This window comes from Phoca vitulina, unplaced genomic scaffold, assembly GCF_004348235.1.
Source record: "Phoca vitulina isolate PV1807 unplaced genomic scaffold, GSC_HSeal_1.0 scaffold2, whole genome shotgun sequence".
Classification (NCBI taxonomy): domain Eukaryota; kingdom Metazoa; phylum Chordata; class Mammalia; order Carnivora; family Phocidae; genus Phoca; species Phoca vitulina.
Genome location: NW_022589705.1, coordinates 45969193 through 45979610, shown reverse-complemented (window position 1 = coordinate 45979610; position 10418 = coordinate 45969193).

Here is a 10418-nt window from a genome sequence, read left to right as displayed (position 1 = left end):
TTTGGCTGTTTTCCAGAGACCTCAATCCTTCTCAGAGAGAATGACAAGTGGATTGGAAAGAAAGGAGCTGTGTGGGAGTGGCTATCATCAGGACTGAGCTGATCCGGGTCACCCCACTGGAACCTGGCATCATTCTCTGGCCCTCACCTCCCCCTCATCTTCACTCTCATGAATTCCTTCACTTACTTATTTTTTAAAACATCTATTACATATCGTCTCTGGGCCAGACAGATGGGCGCCGTCCCTGTCGTCACAGATGTTGTCACTCTGCAAGGACAACAGGATACTAACAAACTATTCAATAACATTTTATAAGTGTTATGATTGGAACAAGTATGGAGTGTTACGGAAACACGTTGTAGCACCTCCAACCCTCTCTGTTCGCCTTATTGGCCCCATTCATCACCCTAGTTACAATGAGGCTGAAGATTTTTTTTTTAAGATTTTATTTATTTATTTGACAGAGAGAGATAGCGAGAGCAGGAACACAAGCAGGGGCAGTGGGAGAGGGAGAAGCAGGCTTCCCGCCGAGCAGGGAGCCCGATGCGGCGCTCGATCCCAGGACCCTGGGACCTGAGCCGAAGGCAGATGCTTAACGACTGAGCCACCCAGGTGCCACCAGGCTGAGGATTTTATGTCCTTTAGATTTGCTGGGATTGAAACTCTTTTCATCTCCTCATTTTTCACTAGTGCCTGTTTGTTCTGCACCTCACCATCCTGTTCACTGGTATGTGTGCTGCCCTCAGAGAGTAGATAGCACTATTTCCTTCACATTTCCATCAGCCTTAGTTGTTTGTCAGCACAGACATGGTGCTGCCCAAAGGAGTCCCTGGAAACAAAGTATCTACCATACCAGCTGACAACTTTAACATTTTTTGAGAAACCCTTTATCCATTTTGAATTTAAGAAGTAGTTATGACTGTTAACCCTAGACCTCCTCAGTAAAACAACCTGAGCATTCCCAAGATAGAAGATAGGAGCTTCATTTCCCAGCCTGCCTTGCAGTGAGGGCAAAAGCATGTGACTGGGGCTTCACCAATCAGAGGAAGGGGCAGAGGTACTAGTAGTAGCACCTGGTGCCCAGCACCAGCTAGGTCTCTGCCCATCCAAGGCTGTCACAGTGTCTCCAGGGGAGCCATTCTACTGTGGAGCCTGGAGTATTATCACTGGCCTGGTATTCTCCAAACCCCATCCTTTAGCCATATCAGAGATTCTGTTAGCTACCTAATATTAAAATTATTTGTGTAGCTGCTTGATTAACTGAAATTGGTTTCATTGTTTACAACTAAGAGCTCTGTCTCTATAAAATGATGGTAATATAGGATACTGTAGTATCACATAGGATGAACATCTATATTGGTATATGGAGGTCCCAGAGGGATTTTTGAGGAAGTCTCTAAGCTGAGATAAGGAGAGTATGTAAAAGTTAGCTAGTCAAAGGGCAGGGAGAAGAGTGTTCAGACATAGCTTGTAGCATTCACCAAAGTCTAGAAGTGAATGTGATTTGGGGAAATGGCAAAAGATGGAGCCAGATTTGAGATGACCATAGGCCAGATTTTGTAAAGCTTTGTAAACTGTGTAAAGAAATTGAGACCCATATCATGAGAACAGAGGGAATCACTGGAATGTGGTATTCAGAAGAGTAATACCATCTGATTTGCATTTTATTAAGACTACTTTGATTACATTGTATATAATATATTGGAATGGGAGATTTGGGCAAGATAAATCAGAGACCAAACAAGTGAAGGTAACTGATGTGATGCATTGGGGTTGGATATGAATGGTAAGATTCAAGAGATATTTCAGAAAAGGACTGATCACATTTTGTGCTTGGTAAGTACACTGAGGAAATAAAAGGTAGAGAAAGGATGACCGCTTGGTTTCTGGATTGAAATATGGTACAAGTACTTGAGAAAGTATACACTGTGTGTGTGTGTGTGTGTGTGTGTGTGTGTGTGTGTGTATGAGAGACGGAGAGATGTTTTAGAGATGCAGAGAGAATGAATTCTGATTTTGATAAATTTGTTAAAAAGATGACTGGGGGCTGTAATAGTTTGAAGGCTTCATAGGGAAGTAGAGCGAGTTGGCATCTGAAGGACTGGCAGGGTGTGGACCCAGAGAAGATGGAGAGGATATCTGGTGATGGGAGCAGAGTGAGAGAAGGCAGAGTAGGCAGTTTGGGAGGCGATGTTCAAAGGAATTTCTATCTCTTGCACTATTTCTGTTGGATTTTGTTTTCTCAGAAGTGTCTCTTGAATAGAATTATGGGCCATGTTGTGATACCTATACACTGTCAATCCCCTGAAGAGAAATTCCAGGAATGTCAGAACCCAGCTGCTTTTCTTCATTTTCACCTCCCATTGAAAGGGGCCAAAGCAGAGGCTTTGTGGCAGCCAGGTGCTAGAAAACCTACACCAGCTGAGTGATGAAGCATTGACAACCTGCATTTTCTATTGAAGAGCATTTTCTGGGCGATGAAAACCAACCTGACTGGTGACCATGACTGCACCAAATGCCTTTCGTACGTGTTCCTGTGCTGCCCTGGGTGTTCTGCGGCCATAGCCACGTTGCTTAATTGTAGGAATGGATTTTGGTGATTTTTGTATTTAGTTTTGCATCTGTGGTAGCCTTTATTCTCCAGCCTATTTCAATCCTAGAAGTCAGCGGCTTGAGGGCCATTTTAAAAATACAAATCATAGCGATTCATTCCTGGAAGACGTATAGGCTCATGGATCATGTGAATCATCAAGTTGACATGCTTGATTAAAGTCAGAATGAAAGCTAATTACTGTGCACTGATCCTCATGGAACCCTGAGTTCTTCAGGTATAAAACAAGGAAAATATGCAAAAACATTTTTTAGCACAAAGTACCCTCTATACAAATATTAAGTGGTATTTACCAATGCTCATTCATAGGGAGTTTGATTTCATATCTAATCTTCCAGCTAACACCTCTTACTGCAGGGCAGCCCATTTCTATGTATTCTCTCTTGGTGTGAAGTCAGAGAACAGCTGGGCTATATCCTTTCCAAAGTATTGTTTTGACCTCTTAACTTCTAACACCCAAAATGTGGACCTCTTTCTCAAGTCTATATGTATTTTTCTGTCATTTCATTGTTATACACTGGATCACCAATCTATTGTTACTTTTTCTTTCATCCTCTCCTCTTATTCTCCACTTTAATTTTTTGTTGTTTGGAAAAGTCAGATCTTCACGTTCTATTTATATATCTGCCAAAGAAACTTTCATTTTTTTAAATTTAAATTTTAGTTAGTTAACCTACAGTGCAATATTGGTTTCTGGAGTAGAATTCAGTGACTTACCGTTTACATACAATACCCAGTGCTCATCGTAAGTGCCCTCTTTAATACCCATCACCCATCTAGCCAATCCCCCACCCCCCACCTCTCTCCATCAACCTTCAGTTTATTCTCCATTGTTAAGAGTCTCTTATGGTTTGTTTCCCCTTTGCTCCCCCCCCCCCATATGTTCATCTGTTTTCTTTCCTAAATTCCATATGTGAGTGAGATCATATGGTATTTGTCTTTTTCTTACTGAATTATTTCACTTAGCATAATACACTCTAGCTCCATCCACATTGTTGCAAATGGCAAGATTTCACTTTTTTAAAAAAGACTATTTATTTATTTGCCAGAGAGATAAAGCACAAGAGAGAGCACAAGCAGGGGGAGCAGCATGCAGAGTGAGGGGAAGAAGCAGGCTCCCAGCTGAGCAGGGAGCCAGATATAGGACTCAATCCCAGGACCCTGGGATCATGCCCTGAGCCGAAGGCAGACGCTTAACCTACTGAGCCACCCAGGCATCCCATGAGATTTCACTTTTTTAATGGCTGAGTAATATCCCATTGAAACTGTTTAATTTTGATATATTTTGGTACATTTACCAAAATAGTATTCCATGAATTGGAACAGTAAGACACCCTTCTTCAGGCAGAGATTTCTTAATAGGAACTGATTCCACATTTCTTGGAAGAAACCATTTTGGAGAGTATAATACAAGCTACTTTTTCATCCTGGCACATGGCAGACCATGCAGAGCTTAGAGATCATGGTGAAGAGCTTGGATTAGATTGTATTCTGAGAGCAATACGAAGAAATTAAAGGGTTTTGAACAGGGGAATGACTGAGGTGATCTGACTTACATCACTCTCCCTGATATTTGAAAAACAGATTGTAAGTGTCTGGAGTGGAACTAGAGAAAGCCGTAATAGTTCAGGTGAGGTGGTGATGGTTCTCAGTCTAGAGTGGAGCAATGCAGATGGAAAAAAAGTGGATAGATTTGAGGGCTGTTTTGTAGGTAGAAGTATAGGATTTTGTGTTATGTTAATTGATATGCCTGGGATGTAAGAAAATGGGGTCATGGGGCCTATCACTTATCTACTGTAACATAAAAATTAAACATCAAACCTCAGTGTCCTCCAACAGTCAGGGCCTGGGTTGGTTGGCTAGGTAGATTTGCTGATATTGGCTGGATCTGCCCTCATAATTGGATTTGCCTGGCTGTTGGCTAATCTCCAGGTCTCAGATGGGATGAGTGGGATAAATTGGCTTTACCACATGTGTTTGTCCAGTAGGGTAACCTGGGCATATTCTCCTGCCCATGACAGAAATGAAAGTGAGCAAATAGAAATACAAAAAGCTGCTTAAGGGCTAGGCTCAGAACTGATAACACTATCACTTCCACCACCTTCTGTTAGCCAAAACAAGTCATGAGACCAGCCCATATCTCAAGGGGTATGAAAATAGCCTCTGCCTTTAGTGAGAACTATAGTGTCACATACCAAGGTCATGGATACAGGGAGAGATGAAGAATTAGGGCCGTTTTTGTATTTGGATACACAGGAGAACTAAATAGGATTTTTAGTAACTGAACTTAAACTGTTCTTTAAGACTTTAGGGGAGGAATGGTTGAGTGGAAATTGGTATATCAAGAGTTCCTGATTAAATTTCAGATGCTGTAAGATATTCATCTTCTCCCTATGACTTACTTGTCCATTCTTCTCCCCTCCTGTCGCACCTCTGATCCTCCTTACCCTGAAGGAACTTGCTTGCTCAGTGGAGGTGGGATTCAAACCAGAGCAGTCTGATTTCAGACTGATTCCAGTCTGCATTCTTATAAACATTACTTCCAACTACATGTGTAAGTTCTGGTAAATATTATTTTCTCGATTTTATTACATGCTCAATAATATTTTAGTGCTCCTTGTAGATAGATGCTCCTGGAAGCTTCCCAGCTCACTTGTCCCTAATCTGTGTCTTCAGCTATTCCTCAGCAACACTGCTGGAGTCATTCTTCTTAAAGGAAAATTAGACCATGTCCCTTCTTAGAGCCTTTCAAGAGGTTTGCATTACTTACCAGATAAAGTCCAAGCACTTTAGCACAGCTATAAAGTCCCCTACACCCTGATCCCTGCCTATGTCTTTGTGTCCTCATCTGCCACTCTCTCCTTTCTTTTGTGCTCCAGCAGTACCAAACTCTTCATTGCTTCTCATCAATTGTGTACCATTTCATGTTTCCCTTTCTTCATACAGTTTAGCTCCTTTGCTTGGAATTCCCTTGCTTCCCTTGCCATCTGGTAAATGCCTAGTTTCTGTCACAACCCTGATAGAGCATCACCTTCAGGTGATGCCTCAGATAGAATGCTCTCTTTTGTACTTTTTGGGAAACTTTTATGTAAGTCCACTTTTGTATATATCACATTATGTTGTTTCATTTGTTAGTATGTCTGTCTTCCACTTTAGTTTGTAAGCTTCTTGGATTATTGCTGAACAAATTAAATTCACCCAGCACATTGACATTTGGCTAAACCATCCAACACCTGTCAGGATGGAAACTGGCAGCCACCCCATCTGCTCCCCCAGGATGAAAACCAATAGACTAGCAAAAGCTCTGCATTCACTTCTGCTGCACCTCCGTAAATCACAACGAGGCAACCTATCCTGCCCTCTTGTCTCCCCATCACTGCCAAAACTAAGACTGCCCTGGCATCATTAAAAAATGTCATGGGGAAGGAGAGATACATAAAGTCCCCTGGCCATGCACACTCTCTCTTCTCTCCTCTCTAGTAGATATCAGACTGCCCTCTTACTGGTGGGTCCTGCTCATCACTCAGGGAATCCCCCTTGTTTGCACATACCTGTGTGAGTAATAGTTTAAGTTGTTTGTAGTCCCTGGCTTGGGTGTGATGTTTTGACATCTGATATCTTAAAAAGGTAGATCCTGTATGCTTAGGGCATCAGTATAAGAACTCAATAAAACTTGTTTTTCAGCCAAGTTAGTATAGGTTACTAAAAGAACTGCCTTAGGGAATTGAGCACAAGAACAGTCTTAAAATTGTGCTAGTAAATGAATGAGTAAGGATTTGGGTTTGTTTTCTCTAAAGAATTTAAAATATTTTCCTTAAAATCTTGATTATGGTCTTAAATTAATTAGCTCTTGATTCACACACACACAAAAAGCACAAAAGAGGATCTGGGCCAGCCCTAATGGACTAATGGTGCCTCAGCTATTTAAGGCCTTAGTCTGCTTTAAATTCTCTGGTTCTGCCGGTTGGTACAAATGCAAAGAATGGGCAGCTGAAATCTCTTAGAACCAGACTTTTTCCCCCCCTTTTCTGGGCCAGAGAACTGGTTTATTAGACAAAAGAATCTTAAACGTGGATTAGGAATGACTTATCCTCTTAACTTCAGGCACATGAACATCAGAAAAAGAGCTATTCTAATAGCATTAGGAATCCTGGTTGTGCTAATCCAGTTTATGAAATTTTAGATTGCTCATGGCTCATTCTCAGACAAAGGGAAAATAGGTTTACTAATAGGAGAAAGTTGTTAACAATTGACTGAATGTCCACACATATCTTCATTCCTTTACTTATCACAGTGTATTACCTGTTTTTGTGTTTGTTTCCCTACTTAGAGAGTTTCTTGAGACAGTGCCCCTGTTTGTCATTGTATGGTAAAGTCCAGGACTTAGTAAGTAGTTACTAAATATTTTATGCTATTGTAAATGGTAGTTTTTTAAATTTGAATTTCTGCTTGTTAGGCACCAGCATATGGAAATAAATTTAATTTTTGTAAATTGATCTTGTATCCTGCAGTCTTTCTAAACTCATTTATTTTAGCCACTTTTTAAGTAGATTCCATCGTATTTTCTAATAGAAAATCATGTTGCTATAAATAAAGACAGTTTTACTTCTTCCTTTCCAATCTAGATGCTTTTTATTTCTTTTATTTTCTTGTCTTATTGCACTGGCTAGAACCTCCAGGAAAGTGTTGGATAGAAGTGGTGAGATAGGACATTCTTGTCTAGTTCCTGATCTTATATTGAGTCTTTCACCATAAAGTATGATATTACCTATAGCTTTTTTCATAGATGTCCTTTATCAGGTTGAGTAAATTTTCTACTTACTGAGGTTTTTTTAATCAGGAATGGATGTTAGATTATGTCAAATGCTTTTTCTGTATTCATTAAGATTATCATGTGAATATTATTTATTAGTTTGAATATGGTGAATTATATTTTTTCAGAATATTAAAGGAACTTTGGATTTCTAGGATAACCCAGAAACATTTATTATCATTTTTATCAACTTTTAGATTCTATTTGAGTTTTTACATCTACATTCATGTAAGATATTGGTCTATACTGTATTTTTTCTTGTAATGTTTTTGTCTAGTTTATGATGGCTTTGAAAAATGAGTTGGAAATTATCAGTTCTTAACTTTTCTGTAAGACTTTGTACAGAATTACTATTATTTCTCCCTTCAGCGTTCAGTAGACTTAATCAGTGAAGCCATTTAAGCCTGGAGCTTTTGTTTTTTACAGGGTGTTAATGACAAATTCTATTTCTTTAATAGAGATAGGAGTCTAGGTTATATATTTCATTTGAGATATCTATTTCATAAGATTTGTTAATTTGTGTCTTTCAAAGAATTTATCCACTTCATCTAAGTTAGTGAATATACTGGCATAATGTTGTACATAATAATTCAATATTTTTTTTTTAATATCTATAGAATCTGTAGTTATGTTGCATCTCTCATTCCTGATATTGGTAATTGTACCTTTTTCCTTTTTTTTACTGGTAAGTCTGGCTAGAGTTTTATCAATTTTATTGATCTTCTCAAAGAACCATCTTTTAAAACCTATTTATGTGTTTATGTTTAAAACTGAATTTCTTGTTGGCTGAATATAGTTTGGTCTTGTTTTTTATCCAGTCTGACAATATGTGCCTTTTAGTTGGGATATATAGACTGTTCATATTTAATGTGACTATTGATGTGGTTAAATTTGAACCTATCATCTTATTATTTGTTTTCTGTTCATTTCTTCTGTTCTTTGTCTCCCTTCCCCTTTTTTTACTGCCTTCTTTTGGATTAATCATTTTTGTTGTTGTTGTTATTAATACCATCTAGTGTATTTTCATATCAGACAGTGTAGTTTTCATCTCTAGAATTTCTATTTGGGTCTTTGTTGTATCTCCCATATCTCTACTTAAATTTTTGAATGTTTTAATATACCTCTCTGGTAATTAGAACATATGTGTCAGTGTCAATTGGCTGATTTTTATCTTAATTATGGGTTATATTTTTCTGCTTTTTTGCATGCCTAGTAATTTTTTATTGGATACCAGGCATTTTAAATTTTACCTCATTGGTTGCTAGATTTATTTGTATTCCTTTAAATGGGCTTGTGCTTTGTTCTGGGACTCAGTGTTTTTGAAAACAGGTCCTTTTGAGTTTCGTTTTAAGATTTCTTAGGTGGGATTGAAGCAGTGCTCAGTGTAAGGCCAGTTTTCCAATATGGTCCAAGTACTTTTCTGTGTGGAAAAACTTTTCTGTGTCATCTACCAAATTCTCCATCACTCGTGAGATTTTCTAGTCTGCATGGTGGGAATAGATAGGTCCTATTCTCAGCTCTATGTGGATGACTAGCACTGTTACCTCTAATCCAGTCAGGCAATTCTCTTGGCTTTGGTTAATTTGCTTACATAAAAGGACGGATAAATATTTCAACAGAATACTTAAGGGGGACATGATGCAGAGCTTCAGAATTCTCTCTCTGTAGATTTCCCCCTCTATAGGACTCCTTCCTGTGAACTTTAAGTCACCTTTTTCTCCCCAGATTCTCAGCTTCATCTCCTCAATTTAGAGAATCTTCTAGGCTCTATCTAGGTTCACTTTCTGGCATCACAGCACAGAAGCTTGCTTGCTTGCTTTCTTTCTTTCTTTCAAGATTTTATTTATTCATTTGTCAGAGAGAGAGAGAGAGCACAAGCAGGGGGAGCGGCAGGCAGAGGGAGAAGCAGGCTTCCCACTGAGCAGGGAGCCCGATGTGGGACTCGATCCCAGGACCCTGGGATCACGACCCGAGCCGAAGGCAGACGCTTAACTGACTGAGCCACTCAGGCGCCCCACAGAAACCTTTCATAGCACTAAACTGGCTTACCTTGTTTAGTGATCATTGTTTTTTATTGGATGATATCCAATATCTTGGACACTGTTATTTTAATTTTTTTATTATTTCAGGCAAGAGGATAAATCTAGTCTTTAGTGCTTAATTTTGGTTGGGAGCTGAAGTTCACCAATTGATAAATATTTGATTTGAAATAAATTTCGGGAACTGCTTGAACTTCATATAGAACAGCTTGGGAGGGCCTGTGTTGCATATCTTTGAAAATGGGGAAGTGAGATTATGGAATTTTATGACTGATGGCATTAGGTGTAATATGATGGTAATGGAGGTTGGATAATGCAGGAGGCGAGAAACTTAAAAAAGGCCACTGTTAAGACTTTTAAGATACAAATAGTGCCATACACTCTCTATATGATGGTGAATCAAAAGACAGAGTCCCTTTCTTCATCAAACATCATTACAGTTTGCATGAGGACAAGTATTTGATTGCCTAATTTATTATTTTTTGCATTCATTGAGATGTTTTATTTCATTAGGATAGACAATATAAGCCCAAGAATATACAATATATGATATATATTACCTCACAGCTTTGTATTTCCCTGTTAAGCACCTATATTATATTATAATTGGCAATTTATTTATCTGTTTCTCTAACAGTCTGTCAGCTTCTCTATATCAAGATTAGGGTATTTTATTTAGCCTTTTATCCCCATTGTCTAACACAATGCAGAGCATATAGCTGGTGTTAGTGAGTGAATAAATGAATGGAGAAATATATGAATGAATGGTGTAAATTTTCTGTATTAGAGTTGACTGTCAAAGAAGTCATTTTGGATAAATGGATCTTTTAGTTACTTTTTGGTCACTGCCCTGACACCTACCCATAAAAGTAGCCAACACATTTATTATTAAGTCCAACTGAGGTTGGTGTGTAATAATAATAGGGTTATGTGCTCAGTATATGTTTTTTAAAGT